Source organism: Hyperoodon ampullatus (assembly GCF_949752795.1).
Source record: "Hyperoodon ampullatus genome assembly, chromosome: 18".
Taxonomy (NCBI): Eukaryota; Metazoa; Chordata; class Mammalia; order Artiodactyla; family Ziphiidae; genus Hyperoodon; species Hyperoodon ampullatus.
The window spans coordinates 38,470,467-38,486,434 of record NC_136931.1 but is presented as its reverse complement, the minus strand read 5'-3'; the positions used below and the strand labels follow the sequence as shown (position 1 = coordinate 38,486,434).

Below are 15,968 nucleotides of genomic sequence, written 5' to 3'. Positions count from 1 at the left end.
CAGGGGACACGGGTTCGAGCCCTGGCCTGGGAAGATCCCACATGCCAGGGAGCAACTAAGCCCGTGAGCCACAACTACTGAGCCCATGTGCTGCAACTACGGAGGCCCACGCGCCTACAGCCTGTGCTCCAAAACGAGAGAGGCCACTGCAATGAGAGGCTGGCGCACTGCAACGAAGAGTAACCCCCGCTCTCCGCAACTAGAGAAAGCCCGCGCGCAGCAACGAACACCCAACACAGCCAAAAATAAATAAATTAAATAAATAAATTTAAAAAAAACCTGTCAAGGTTATCAAAAACAAGAAAAGCCTGAGAAACTACCACAGCCCAGAAGAGCCTAAGGGGGTTTGATAACTAAATGTAATGTGGTGTCCTGGATGGAAGCCTGAAATGGAATTAAGGACACTAGGCAAAAGCCAAGGAAATCTGAATAAAGTACAGACTCTGGTTAATATTATTTTATTAATATTGGCTCATTAATTGTAAAAAAGGTACCACACTAGTGTACGGTGTCAATAATAGAGGAAATTGGGAATGAGATATATAAGAACTCTGTATTATCCCCTTAATTTTTCTGTATATCTAAAACCATTCTAAAATAGATATAGTCTATTAGATAAAACAAAAAAGGTAATGATGATTTGATTGTAACATCAGAGTAGTGATACTTTGAGATATCTATAAAAACTGCCTTAGGAAATTGTCTGTGATATCTGCTGGGGATATAGTCACAGGTACTCCTAATGTTATTGTGGTTTGTTGTCTGCATTTCGATTTAAAGGACATGCTAAATAGTAAATTGCAGTTAGAGGTTAGTGAAATTAAAGATGTAATATTCCCATCCAGATTCCACATACACTTTGATACATATTAAGAATCCCCTGCTCTTTGGTGAGGTCTAATTTTATGAAAGTGAAACTCAGAGAGATGAATTAGGTTGTTCCAGCTTTTAAAAAGCCCGCATTCTAGGGTCAAGAATTCTTACTGAGCCTTGTTGAAACTGTTTGCTACACTACCTGCTAATTTTGGAACTGCTAAACAGAGACTTGGGAACTCTTCCTAGATTAAAAGTACTGCCTTGGCCTTGTGCAATTATACTGTTTAGTTTGTTGGACAAATCCAAGGATAAAACTGGCCTGGATCTAGTGATGGGCAATTCCAAAAGCAAGCTGAATGTGAGAAGTTCACTCACAGAGAACCCTAGTGTCAAAGAGCCTCTCTACTTGGGAATGGCTCAACTGGGAAAATAAACCCTGGTTCAGTTGTAAAGAGAGCACATCCTTGGCCTTTTTTCCCCCTTAAGTCCGGAAACTGATGATCTGGTCAGCTTAGGAGAGGGAGGGAGGGAGGAAGATGAGAGACAGAGAGAAACCTGTTAATAGCCGGTGCCAATTTAAAGAGAGAAGGAAAGGGCTTATTATATACGTATATGCTAATATTATTCTTAAAGCCAATTCTGATAAATCCTTCGGGAAAGAAAGAGATGCAGCCACCTGTTAATGTGGCTTCAGCTTCTTTGTTTCCAAATGTTACAGCTGTCACCAGACCAGCCATTCCGCTTGGGGCGAGGCCAGGGGGTAGAGGGGGAACATCTGTCCACTAAGGACACCACTAAACAGCAACAAAATCTTGGGGCAACCCCTCTCTCTTTCCTCGAGTGCTTTCGCTAGCCGGTCCTACTTCCCCACTCCTTTGGGAGTTTCCTGTTCCATTACGTAGGCAAGAGGGCGAGAGGTCCCAGCTTTCATAATTGTGAGTGGATTGGCTGGGTGTGTACGTGCGAGTAACTGTGTGTGTGTGGGGGGGGGGGAGTGGAGCTTGCTACAAGGGGCTTAGAAAAACTAGTCGCCAATTTAAAATATTTTCGGAGTGTTTGAAGGATATCTTAAGTGCTAATCCCACTCTCAAATTCAGCGAAATGAACAATACAGATAAGGAAGATGAAGAGGGTGGAAAACCCACACAGCGGAATGGAGCTGTCCATGCCGCGGGAGTGACAGGGGAGCGCTCAGAGGAAAGGCGCTCTGCAGGGAAAGTCACTCTGGCTCTTCTCTCTCGGTCCACCAGCCGGCGACGCTTCTTCTATAAAAGCATTCCTAGAAAATAACCCTACAACCGGGAAGGGTAGCGATCGTTGAGCGCAGTTTCCAGGAGCCGGTCCCCGCAGCCCGGAGAGGCCCCTCTCCCCCCGCGGCTGGCGCGGAATGTGGCGATCCGGCCCGGCGCGGGGGATGACTTCCTGCGGCCGGAGCTCGGCGGCGGGAGCAGCTGCTGCAGCTGGCAGGTCGGGTGGGGGCCGGCCGAGCTGAACGAGCACAGACCCGACGCGGCGGCACTGCGGCCCCGGGGCAGCCGGCCCCGGGGACATGCGCTGATTCGATCCCTCCGGAGAAGGTAAGCAGCCCGGCTATTATTAGCCTCGGCCACACTGCGCGGTGCTTTCTGCTTGGTTAGTAATGGGGTTTGTAATACAGAGGGAAGAAGGGGAATATCCCTGCCGCCTTCTGCAATGGGAAAAGGAGCAACAACTGAAATTGAAATGTTAATCAGCCAAGTGCTTGAGGTTATTGGAGGAGCGGTGTTACTGGGCAAACAAAGAAGGCGGCCAGCCTCTGTAATCTTAAGATAATGAACCATTGCTGTGCCACACTCGCTTAGATATTGAAGAGGATTCAGAATGTAAAATAATTTGAGTTGCACTTTTACGTTGCTACCTTCAACCTTCGCTTGGTTAATTTCTGGTTTGCGAGCAGCAGGTTCTTGTCAGCAGCCTAGAGAAGTAATCGGAAATCTTCCCTTTCCTTTTGCCTTCCTCAGTCTTCTCCCTTTCCAGTTATCATAATGGGTCTGCACATTTCAACGTCAAACACGCACTTCAATACTGAACCTTTAGAAAGAATCTCAAATTAGAGGAGAAACTTACCTCCTGGAGTTCAGCTTGGGTTGAGCAGCACTTGTCCCCACTTCTCCCTTCATTTACCATCTTCTCTTGTCATTCATTTCATTGATTTCCCCCCCACACCCCGGGTATGCTGTGCCCATTAACAAGCCAGCTCTTGTCAGCTCCTGTCCACCACCTCTGTTCCGTGACTGATTTTTCAAGGACCCAGAAAGGGCATTGCCTTATACCACGTTTGGACTATTATCTGTGTCCTTCCTCAAAATGCATGGCATGAAAAATCCTTTAAGCCCAGTACCAACATGGTTTCCGATAACTCCCTTCATTGTAGTCACTGCAGCTACCAGATGGGTTTCGAGGACAGCAGAATCTGTTGGGGTGTGAGAAAGAGGGCAGTACCTACATATTTTGCTCCATGTGCATAAGAATAGGTGGAAGTAGAAATGCAAATGTCAGTCTATCCCGTTTTTCTTGAAGGTTTTTTAGTCCAGCTAGGTTGTGAGACACCTAGCTGGGTAGGGTATGGGGCAAGTCCTCCTGCAAAAGCAAGCAGTGTGTTTGTCCTAGGATTCCCCCAATAACCTCAAAAGAGTTTCCAGAGAGGCTTTTCCCACAGGCAGTCAGAAAGCCAGGGGAGGTGGCCAAGGTAAACCTCAGGTTATTTGGGCATCCTCAAGTTAGTCTCCCCTTTTAGGGGTTCTGACCTAGGATTTCCCCACAAACGCTTTGCTGCTGAGCTCAAGTGCCCATTCTTGTTGCCCACCTGGGGATGTACAACTGAACGATATTCTGTGAAATGGTGAAGATTGCTATGGTGGGGATTGCAAATGTGCCACTTCACTAACAGAGAACAGTTGCAATAAGCCAGACTGTGTGGTGTCTGTGTGCCAATATTCCATTTAAAAAGAGATTTGTTATCTTTAAATCTGAAATTAAAGAGACAGTTTGACTCAAAAGGCCATGGATTTTATTTTAACAAATTAAAATAGGAGATCAATGAAAAAGAGGGCCAGGGTTTATAGCTAACCTTCTTACCTTCTTTTTTAAATATTGCTTTAGAACAAGATACTGGTTCTGAAAAATCATGTTACTTCTATTATATATCGTTATTGTTTTTCTGATTACAAATTCTCTATTTATAAATACACTTTGGAAAGATTTGAGTTGGTTTCTTTGTCTTTCTATCTTCAGTATATGAGGCAGAAGGAGTGGAAGGGGGTGGGCAAATCCCATTCCAAATGGCCCACTCAAAGAACTGTTCCCTGGACCATGCAAAACTCTGGACCGAAATTGTTTTGGCTGGTTGTTATTATTATCTTTAAATGTGGTTTGGGTTTGAAAAATTAAATTTTCAATATTCTAAAATTTTGACTCAGGCACACCAAGTAGAAGAGAGAACAAAGAACAAGAATAGCAAAACTATTTTCCACCTTTCTTACCTAATTGTAAAATATTTAATTATATGAATAATTATTCTGAATAATAAGTGAAAGACATATTAAAATAATAATTCATTTTTAAGAAAGTAGCCCAAGGTTTATGAAATACAGGTTAGTGCAATTGATCTTAAGTACAGTAAAAATTTCTGTAATTTTAAAAGGTGTTTTTATGTTGACTATTAGTACATGAAAATATGCTAATGATGGTTAGAAATTGAAATGTCTGTTACTTGGTTTCTGAAGAAACTGAATTCTTTGGCAAGAAATGGGTCAGGATTAGGGGACTGGAGCGGCCAAAGCCGGCATCATACCTGCCAGTGATTTTATAGGTGAGATGAATGCACTAAGTTATGGATTAGGGTTGGAGAAACCTTCTGGGGAAGAAAGGAAACAACATAGAAAATAGAATTTGTTATTTTAGTGCAACTAAGATAATTAAATTTAAGGTATTTCTGAATTTGGACTTCGTTATATTTAAACAATTTCTGAGGAAAGTTTCTAAATTCAAAGCCCTAGGTAGAAATAGTTGTATGATTTCCTAACCGAAACTGATTTATGACTCTATTTCCTTTGTTAAAAACGTTTCCCAGAGAAAGGAAAAATTAATTGCCCGGTGTTAAGGAGGAGTAATACCAAATAGAAGGATGTACCTATTAGTTGCTAAATGAACTGTAGGAACTTTTTTGTAGATTTGACAAGATAGAATTGAAATCAATCTGTTGCTTCCCAATCACGTAAAAAAAAATTTAGTCTGGTGGGTGGTCAGTGTTATCAGTAATTTAAGACTTGAGTACCGATTTAGGATTCAAAGTTACCTCTCCTTACAAAAGGCATTTTCTGGTGCTGCATTACTGCCATTAGCTACAATTGAAATAGACTTATCCTGAGATTTTGAAAAACAGAAAAAGAAATAGTAGGATTAATAAGGCTTTGCCTCCACTGAGAATGGGTAGAAAAAGTGCTATTTTGAAAGTTATCAATGGCCTCTTAATTGCCAGATTTCTGTGCTGTTTCAACCTGTTCTTTACGTCTTTATTTTTGAGTTCTCTTCTAAGTTCTTTTTTTAAAATTTTACTGCTTAGTGTTTTGTTCACTAAAATAGCATTTTTAATTGAAGTATAGTTGATGTGTAATATTATATAAGTTACAGGTGTAAAATATAGTGACTCACAATTTTTAAAGGTTATACTCCATTTATAGTTATTATAAAATATTGGCTATATTTTCTGTGCTATGCAATATATCCTTATAGCTCATTTTATAATAATAGTTTGTACCTCCTAATCTCCTATCCCTATATTGTTCTTTTTTCTAAATTAAATACTTGTGTTCAAAAGTATTATTAATAAGTAATATATAAAGAGATATCTCTTTATCTAGTTTCTCACTAATCCCCTTAAATTACCTCATGACCAGCCTAGAACAAGTGCTGTTTATTTCTAGTTTGTGCCTCATGATATCACGACTATATGTCTTCATTTGTTCCTTTCACTCACCCTGCTACACGTTGAAACCTTGCTCACAGCATACACTGCCTCTTCCATGAACCTTTCCCCGTACCCACCTTCCTTCTCATTTCAGATGTGTTTCTCCCTTGTCTAAATTCCTATGGCACTTTCTATTTTGGTCTATCCTTTAGTTTGAACATGATTTGCTGTTCTAAAATAACCCTAGAGAGCAAAGTCTTTGACTAACAACTTTTTACTACCTGCAACTCGTGATACAGTGCCTAGCTAGGGCAAAGTAGATGTTCAGCAATTTGATTTTAGTGAAGAAATTAGCTATTATTTTCCAGGGGTGTATATCCACCTACTCTAATATCCAAGTTAGGCTCTAAATAATGTGTGCAAGTAAATTTTAGTTTAAAATCCCTATATAATAATATAGTGAAAGTACATTCAAACAGTTATATTCAACAAAAGTTATTGTGAGCTTACATGCCCTTAAGTGGATATTGGCTCATCCGTATCAAAAAGCATAGTAAGCATTACAAAAGAAAACTTTAAAGAAGACATTGTACCAGCTTTCAGTATGCTTTCATTCTACTGAAAACAAGTAAGCAGGGGAAGATGTCTTGCATAAATAAGTACTAGTCTTAAAGCGCTCTGCTAGGTACTTTCATCTATGGTGTATAATTTCATCCTTCTACTATATGCTAATTTTACACTGAGACTCAGAGATCTTACCTAAATGGCAGAGATTCTTTCCACATTAATGTGCTGTTCTTTGAAGTGTTAACGAGTGAAGGAAAACTATAAAAACATAATCAGAGTAGTTTAAAATGGTTTTGTGATCAGGCTTTCCAGTGCTTTTTAAACTTTTGGGTCTTAACATCTCCTTTAATAATTCAATAAAAGCTATGCATCCACTCCCCAAGTACATACACAACACACACACATAGAAATGTGCCTGTAATTGCAGGTGTTTGCGACCTAATAAAGCCCTCCTTTGCAAATGCTTTAAGGACATCTACGCTGGGCTCAGTTTTTCTTTTTGCTTGTTCTATGCTTAATATTTATTTTTGTACCTATTAAAATTAAACAAATTGTTATCTGTTATAGATTGAGATATAAACCTAAGCAGCTTCGTACTTTACAACTTTTCTTTTTGCATTTTTGTATTCTGTCCTTCTCTCTCACACAAACACACACATTTATATAAATGAGATCAAATAATACTTTTCTGTGAAGAGAATGCTTAGAATTTATTCTTAGCGATTTTTCTATATATCACACGTCAGTGTTAGCTATAGTCATCATGTTGTACATTATGTCCATAGTATGTATTTATCTTACAATTGGAAGCTTGTACCTTTGGCCATCTTCCTCCAATTTCCCCTCCCCTGACCCTCTGTCTCCTGTAACCACAGGTCTGATCTCTTTTTCTATGATTGTTTTCTTTTTTTTTAGGTTCCACTTATAAGTGAGATCATATAGTGTTTGCCTTTCTTTCTCTGACTTATTTAACTTAGCATAAAGCCTTCAAGGTCCATTTCTGTTGTCTCAAATGGTAGCATTTCTTTGTTTTCTTATAGATGAATAATATTTCAGTGTGTGTGTGTGTGTGTGTATATACATATAATATGTATATATCTATAAATATATGAAACAACCTCTTTACCCATTTGTCCATCAGTGGGCACTTATGTTGTTTCCATGTCTTGCCTATTATAAATAATGCTGCTATGAACATGGGGGTGCAGATATCTTTTTGAGTTAGTGTTTTCATTTTCTTTGGATATATTCCCAGAAGTGGAGTTGCTAGATATATGTAGTTCTAGTCTTAATTTTTGAGGATCCTCCCTACTGTTTTCCATACTGGCTTTACCAATGTACAATCCCACCAACAGCACAAGGGTTCCCTTTTCTCCACATCCTCACGAGCATTTGTTATCTCTTGACTTTTTGAGGATGACTGTTCTAACAGGTGTGAGGTAATATCTCAGTGTGGTTTTAATGTGCATTTCCCTAATGACTAGTGGTATTGAGCATCTTTTCATGTACCTGTTGGCTTTTCGTGTGTCTTCTTTGGAGGAATGTCTGTTCAGTTCCTTTGCTCATGTTTTAATTGGGTAATTTTTTTTTGCTATTGATTTGTATGAATTTTTAATTTATTTTGGATATTAACCCTTATCAGATATATGGTTTACAAATATTTTTTTCCCATTCTATATGTTGTCTTTTCAATCACTTTGTTGATTTGTTTTTGTTTTTGTTTTTGTTTGCTGTGCAGAAGCTTTTTAGTTTGATGTAGTTCCATTTGTTTATTTTTTATTTTGTCGTTTGTGTTTTCAGTGTCATATCCAAAAAGTCATTACCAAACCCATGTAATGAGCTTTATTCCTATGTTTTCTTCTGGCAGTTGCATAGTTTCAGGTCTTATATTTGAGTCTTTAATCCAATTCAAGTTAGTTTTGTGAGTGGTATAAGATATTGGTCCAATTTCATTCTTTTACATGTGAATATCCAATTATCCCAGGGTTCCCTTGTATGTAACTTCTCTCTTTTCTCTTGCTGGTCTTAAAATTCTTTCTTTGTTTTTGACTTTTGATGATTTAATTGCAGTGTGTCTCAGAGTAGCCCTATTTGAGTTCAACCTATTTGGGCTTGTTTGGGCTTCATGGATCTGGATGTCCATTTCTCATCCTAGGTTTGGGGAGATTTCATCCATTATTGCTTTAAATATACTTTTTTTCCCTTTCTCTCTCTCTTTTCTTCTTCTGGAATTCCCATAACATGAACATTGTTTACTTTATTGTGTCCCATAATTTCCATAGGCCTTCTTCACTCTTTTTATTCTTTTCCTTTTTGTTCCTTCCACCGGGTAATTTCTAAAGTCCTATCCTCCAGTCCTATCCTCCAGCTGATTCTTTCTTCTGCATGGTCGAATCTACCTTTGAAACTTTCTATTGAATTCTTCAGTTCAGTTATTGTATTTTTAAAATCTAGTGCTCCTGTTTTTTTGATGTTGCTATTTCCTTGTCAAACTTCTTGTCTTGTTCATGCATTGTTTTCCTAATTTCACTTAGCTGTCTGTGCTTTCTTGTAGTTCACTAAACTTCCTTAGGAGGATTATTCTGAATTCTTTGACAGTTCATAGATATTCTTTTTTTTTTTTTTTTTTTTTTGCAGTGTGTGGGCCTCTCACTGTTGTGGCCTCTCCTGTTGCGGAGCACAGGCTCCGGACGTGCAGGCTCAGCGGCCATGGCTCACGGGCCCAGCCCGCTCTGTGGCATGTGGGATCCTCCCGGACCGGGGCACGAACCCTCATCCCCTGCATCGGCAGGCAGACTCTCAACCACTGCGCCACCAGGGAAGCCCAGATCTTTATGTTTTTAAGGTCAGTTATTGGAGTTTTATTAGTTTCCTTTGGTGGTGTCATATTTGCCTAATTTTTGTGATCCTTGATTCCTTACATTGGTATCTGCATATCTGAGTAATTGGGCTCTTCCTCCAGACTTTACTGGGTATTATATTCAGTAGTAGTAGTAGATGGGGCTATGAATTAGTTTCCTGGCAGAGAATCAGAGCTTGTATAGGACCTAGCTCTGGACAGGACCCAGAGCCTGTATAGTTCATTGTTTGGGAACCCAAATCAGGCCAGAGTGTGCACTTAATTCCCTGGTCAGGTGAGGGCACTGGTTTTGCCCTGCAGATGGTGGAGGCCACAGGCTGTGCTGTCTGTTCAAGTGCCACTGTATCTAGGGCTGTTTAATGGGCTGTACAGCTTCCCATGTTCTCTGGTTAGGCTCCCCAGTTGGACATGCTGAAGGCTGTATTCAGTGATGAGTAGGGCTATGAATTAGATTTCCTGCCTGGGTGCAGCAGGAGAAGCAGCTCTAAAGCCAGTAAAGCTCTTTGTTGTCTTAACTCAAGCTGATCCACACTCCACGTTCTGTGGCTGACCAAGGCCACTGGCTTGGCTTTGCAGACTATCAGCTCTGCCTACCCTTCTCTAGGCTTGAGCACTGCTGGGCCACACAGTTTCTAGGAGTTGTCACCAATCCTTCTAGTCAGATGGGCCAGGAAGACACTCTCCACAGCAGATGGGATGGGGCTAGTCCCAGTTCCTTTGCCTGGCTGGGATGAGGAGGGGCCACTCCAGGCTACTCTTAATTTCTCAAACAGGCTCCCCAGTTAGGAGGAGCTGGGAGCTCCTCTCAGCCTTGGATATGAGTTAATCTCCCTGCCTGTGCATGGTACCGGATCCCTCCACACCTGATACTGGCTCTGCTTTGTACCAGAGCCAGTGATGAGCTCTGGCTGCCTGCCTCTTGGCTGGAGCACGACTGGGCCAAATAGCTTCCAGGATTTATTGCCAGCCCTTTTGGTCAGATGGCCAGAAGACACTGTCCACAGTGGGTGGGCTGTGACTCTGCTCTTTCCCTGGGTATGGGCAAACCAGGTTCAATGGCCAGATGCGTATCAGGTGGATCTGTACCCTGAGTTCCCTGGTTGTAGTGCCCCGCCAACCTGGCTCTGTAGATAAGCAAAGATGCCAGTTGTGATCACTACTTGGGCACTGCAGGTATGAATTCCATCTGTCACAATCCATGTGCTGGCTGTTGCATGCCCCTTCCCCCTTCATCACAGTCCAACTTTTAGTGGTCAAACCATGCAGATTCCCCTGCGATCCCAGTGGAGCAGATTAGAGCAGTGGCTCCCACAAAGCAACCCCAATGCTAGTGGTGGTACTTGCTGTCCCCCAGTTCTCTTCTCCTACTGGAGGAACCAGAGGTTCAGGGGAGACCTCACCCATGGTGCTCCACTGGCCTGGGGGAGGGGCAGTGTGGTCAACGTGTAGCTCCTTCTCTCACCCTTCTAATGCAGTCTGTCTTGGTCTCTGTGGTGCACGGGGGTGCTTCAGCCTCACCTCCATGTTCTAGGATTCTCTCAAATAGTGTCCTGTTTCCAAATAATTGTTAGTTGTTCCTCCTGGGGGGGGGGGGGCGGGGACGCGGAGCCAGGAATGACCTTGGTGATGTCACCCCACTCTGGGCTTACTTTGACAATATGTGTGTCCTTTATAGCCCAGACATTTCTGGTACTTGAAATGAGGTTCTCCTTTTATTGTTCTCCCTGCTTTAGGACCTAAAATGGGAGCTCTTCCTTAGCACTGGCACAAAGGCTGCTGAGATGACTAGGAAGCAAGTGCCAAGGAGGATAGTGAATCAAAGAACCTTGATTCATGGAAAAGGAATCCCAGAAGGAGCTCCAAACGTTACACATTCCAAAGGATTTATTCAGGGTTTTCCAATCGAAATCATTTTTACAAAAAAGAAACAGTTCTCAGACTTAGAGTAGTATACTGCCAAGTATGTGGAAGAACATTGCCAGCAGTTGAGTGGTGTGGTCTGCTTTGAAATATATTCAGTTTTCTTAGGATGGACATATGTCTACTTCAAAGTTACTATTTCTTTCTAGTAATGCTGTCTACAGTAATATATTTGCTTTTGCCAAGTTAAGAAAACAATGACATCCCTCCCAGGTTCTAAAACAATTACCAGCATAAAAATACATTAAAAATTTTCGCTGATACTTAAGGAAACCAGTACTAGCTAGCATTCCTACTGATGCTAGTATTCAAAGAGAGGCGTGACAAAACCATTAATCTGGAAGAAACTGGGTTGGAAAGATGGAGAGAAAGAACTCAAGAGGACTACTTAAGCTGTTGCTTTCTTTACATGTCCCCAAATATGATAATAACCATATAAGCTCCCAAAATAAGTGCAATTTTATGCAAACTTCCTAGTATGCCTAGTATGAGGTAAATTTTTACTTTATTTTATAGTATATTTTTATTTTTTATTTTGGTAAAATGTCCCATAATGTAAAATTTACCATTTTAACCATTTTTAAGTGTATCATTTATTGGTATTAAGTACATTCACAATGTTGAGCAACCATTACCATTATCCATTTTAAGACCTTTCTTATTATCCCCAACAGAAACTGTACTCACTAAACAATAACCCCTTATTTCTCCCCTCCCCTTAGCCTCTGGTTAACTCTATTCTGTTTTCTGGGTTTATAATTTGCCTATTCTAACTACCTCATATAAGTGGAATCATACAATAGTTGTACTTTTGTGTCTGGCTTCTTTCACTTAACATAGTGTTTTCAAAGTGTATCCATGTTACAGCATGTAGCAGCATTTCATTCCTTTTTAAAGCCATACAATGTATAGTGATTTTTAGTTGCAAAACACTTTTAGTACATTGTGTTTCTATTATATTAATGATATCTAGCATATATCACTACCATATTACCTTTAGTAGATGCCCAGTAATGTGTACTATGAGTGAGCCATAATTTCATTCAGTCAAAACCCATTGATAAACATTTATTAAGTTCCAAACAGTTTTATGATTTCAAGAAATGTGGTAATGGACATAGAGGTTCATGTCTTTATGTGCTGGAGCTTTTACTTTTGATGGAAGAATTCTTGGAGTGGCATGGAATGGTATTGTTAGGTCAGAGATTATGCAGAAACATTTATCATTTGAATACATACATTGACTATAAAAACCATCAACTTCTTCAACAGATAATATTCCTGTATTTTATGTAACCATTTATGACTATCTTAAAAATGAATGCAAGTAATATAAGGGAATGCACTTAATGTGATTTGAGCAAGGAAACATTCTCACTTTTTTCATTTCTAGTTCATGGAAGAAAATTCCTATACACAAGTATTGAAATATTTCAAGTCTCTGGATCACACATTTCATCATTTCAAAAATATTACAGAGTACATCACGGATGTCAGTCAAGTCTTGTAACAACAGTGTAGAAAACTAGTAACATTTATAGCTAGTTTTTTTTTAAGCTTCAGCAATGGATCATTTCTATCCAGCCTAATCTGAAATTTTAATTAGATTAATCTTTAAAATAAAAAGAGATTAATTTTTAATCTAAAACTATTTTTAGTTCATATTTATGTACCTGCATTATGGTAAATCTTTTATCTTGTTGTTTTTTTTTCTTAGTTTCTCTTTAGAGTATCTTTTAAAATTTATTTTTAAACAGAATAATTAAAGCCCAAAGATGAGAATGTCTCATTTAAGCTAAACTAAAGAATGTTGGAATAGCTGAAGTATGAACACAATTGGCAAAACTTTTCACTACCCTCCTTAGAAGAAGACTGTTTTGATTTACATGGTCCAAGAAAGGAGAAACAGATAACTTGCTGGGGATTGCATCCTGCTTTACTTAAATTAGACATTAACAGGCTAAAAGGGCAAGGATGAAGCAACATGTTTATAACATATTTTTGAAAAGCTACTTAAAGGTGAAGGGTTGCAAGAACACAGACAGACACACCCTCGACATTTCACAACAATATTTTAAGGTATGCCTTTTCTTTGGTTGATAGGGATGGAGGGACCTATTAATAAACATTTCTCCTATTTACTTTTGTCTTGATTGCTGTCTAATCAAACCCTCATTAAAAAACAGACATAAAACAAATAAGCATTCTGACTTTTGCCTGAATAAGCACCAACAAACTGACATCTTAAACAATGGACTGCAATTGCTATGAGACTGAGGATGCTTGGTCATTGCAACAGTAGCAGCAACACAACCTGCTTTGTTCCTTCTGTTGTATACTGCAGAATCTGAGTATATATAGAGAAGTCAGTGATACCTTTAGTGCCATTTCTTACACTCCTCTCCATGATCTTTCACACTCAGGTTCTCTGGTAATCTCAATGTAGTGAAAAACAACCAGGATGCTAATACCCTCTATCCATTCACAAAACTTAATGCTTCTGAGACTTGCAGAAATAATGTTGAATCTGAATTGGTGGTACCCAATAGAGTCACTAAGAATAATCCGTCAGACTCACCAAATCCAAATTCAGATTTAAAGGCCATCAAATTTTAAATATAATGAAGATTTTAAGATTTCAATATTTGTTATATATGGTCATATGTAAAAATTTAGAAATGTAAAATTATATGTTTAGCTTTTTAATTATAAGCTATATTCACTGGAGAATTAATGCATTTTTAAAAGGATTCATTCTGAAAAGATTACATTAGCACTTTTTTTAAACCACTACCCTCAAAAATAAATTGTGACAAATCATTGTTCACCCAAGTTTATGTCTCATCTCAAGGAAGTGAGTTGTTCTTGGGGAAATTGCTTTCATCTAATTTGTGCTTTCCTGCAGTGGATCAAGCTGAAATGAAATGGGGCTGACATTCTTAACTATTATGACGTGCCCACATTTACCAGAATTACCTAATGATCAGTAACGAAGAGTTTTATAATAAATAAATATGTATGTACTGAGAGTCTCCACTGATAAAAGTTAGTTGCGACATGGCTGGTGATCCTGTAGAAGAGATATCTAGATTATATTTCTTGCATCATCTCCATAGGAGAAAGCAATCCAGGATTGCAAAGCAAGGCATGAGACAGTAGCATTTGGTGTATTTTATAAATGTTTAGATTTCTAGGGAGCTCACTGGTATTATATATTATGGTAAGCACTCAAATGTAAACTGTGACTTTAAAATAGTAAAATATTGGGGAGGGTGGGAGGGAGGGAGATGCATGAATGAAGGGATGTGGGAACAGATGTATATGTATGACTGATTCACTTTGTTATAAATCAGAAACTAATAAAAAAAAGGGGGAAAAATAGTAAAATATCAAGAACGTAAAAATTTCTGCAACTTAAATGGTCAATTTGGTATTTGGCTTTATTATAAGCGTTTTCAAGATATTTATTAAACAACCAAATGAACCAATACCAGTTAATTTTGAAAACTGCCTTCTTAATACAAAAGAATTGGTATTCTACACAAGTTACTTGTGATTATTTTTGTAGGTGTGGTGGGAATGAATTATGGATGGCACTACCCTTTCTCCTGTTTCTTGTCTGAGGTTTTGGTAAGGTGCAATTTAGAGGTGATGGACCTTAAAGTTTGAGCAGTTCAAGACACTCAACCAGTAAGTCAGAAAGAGAAAGACAAATACCGTATGCTAACACATATATATGGAATCTAAGAAAAAAAAATGTCATGAAGAACTTAGGGGTAAGACGGGAAAAAAGACACAGACCTACTAGAGAATGGCCTTGAGGATATGGAGAGGGAGAAGGGTAAGCTGTGACAAAGTGAGAGAGTGGCATGGACATATATACACTACCAAACTTAAAGTAGATAGCTAGTGGGAAGCAGCCGCATAGCACAGGGAGATCAGCTCAGTGCTTTGTGACCACCTAGAGGGGTGGGAAAACGAGGGTGGGAAGGAGGGAGATGCAAGAGGGAAGAGATATGGGAACATATGTATAACTGATTCATTTTGTTATAAAGCAGAAACTGACACACCATTGTAAAGCAATTGTATTCCAGCAAAGATAAAAAAAAAAAAAACAGTGAGTAGAATTCAAATAAGTACTAGTAGATATAAAAATAATAAAAAATAAATTTTGGCAATAAAAAAATAAATAAATAAACACACTCAACCAAGCACAGTCCATTTTCCCAGGACAAAAAAACATATGACATTACTCTTCTTTTTTCAACCACAATGGATTTGAACTTTTAGAAAATTGAAAATGCAACATACAGATTTTATTTTTTTTTTAAGTAATTTATTTATTTATTTATTTCTGGTGGTGTTGGTTCTTCGTTGCTCTTCATGGGCTTTGTCTAGTTGCGGGGAGTGGGTGCTACTCTTCGTTGTGGCACGCGGGCTTCACATTGCAGTGGCTACTCTTGTCGCAGAGCACGGGCTCTAGGGCACACCAGCTTCAGTAGTTGCGACGCACGGGCTCAGTAGTTGTGGCTTGCGGGCTCTAGAGCACAGGGTCAGTAGTTGTGGCGCATGGGCTTAGTTGCTTTGCGTCATGTGGGATCTTCCCAGACCAGGGTTCGAACCCGTGTCTCCTGCATTGGCAGGTAGATTCTTAACCACTGCGTCACCAGGGAAGTCCAAGATACAGATTTTAATAAGAAAATATTAGTCAACAATTCTCTTATCTCTATGTCTTTTTCTATCTCATTGATTGTGAAGAATACAATCATAGAGAAAGCAAAATCTACATCAGTTGAAAATTTTTTCCACCTGCATGCATGTTATAGTGGATGTGTAACATCTTCACAGGGTTTGTGA

At 39.2% G+C, this 15,968-nt stretch overlaps 1 long non-coding RNA gene across 1 annotated transcript in view; it reads left to right on the top strand.

Moving 5' to 3' along the window:
- Positions 1-2,234: 2,234 nt before the first annotated feature.
- LOC307065905 overlaps positions 2,235-15,968 on the top strand; it is a 30,595-nt gene continuing 16,861 nt past the window's right edge. The window contains exons 1-2 of the long non-coding RNA XR_013811352.1: positions 2,235-2,393; positions 8,969-9,176. This is a non-coding gene — a long non-coding RNA (uncharacterized lncRNA). The remainder of the gene's footprint in view (positions 2,394-8,968; positions 9,177-15,968) is intronic.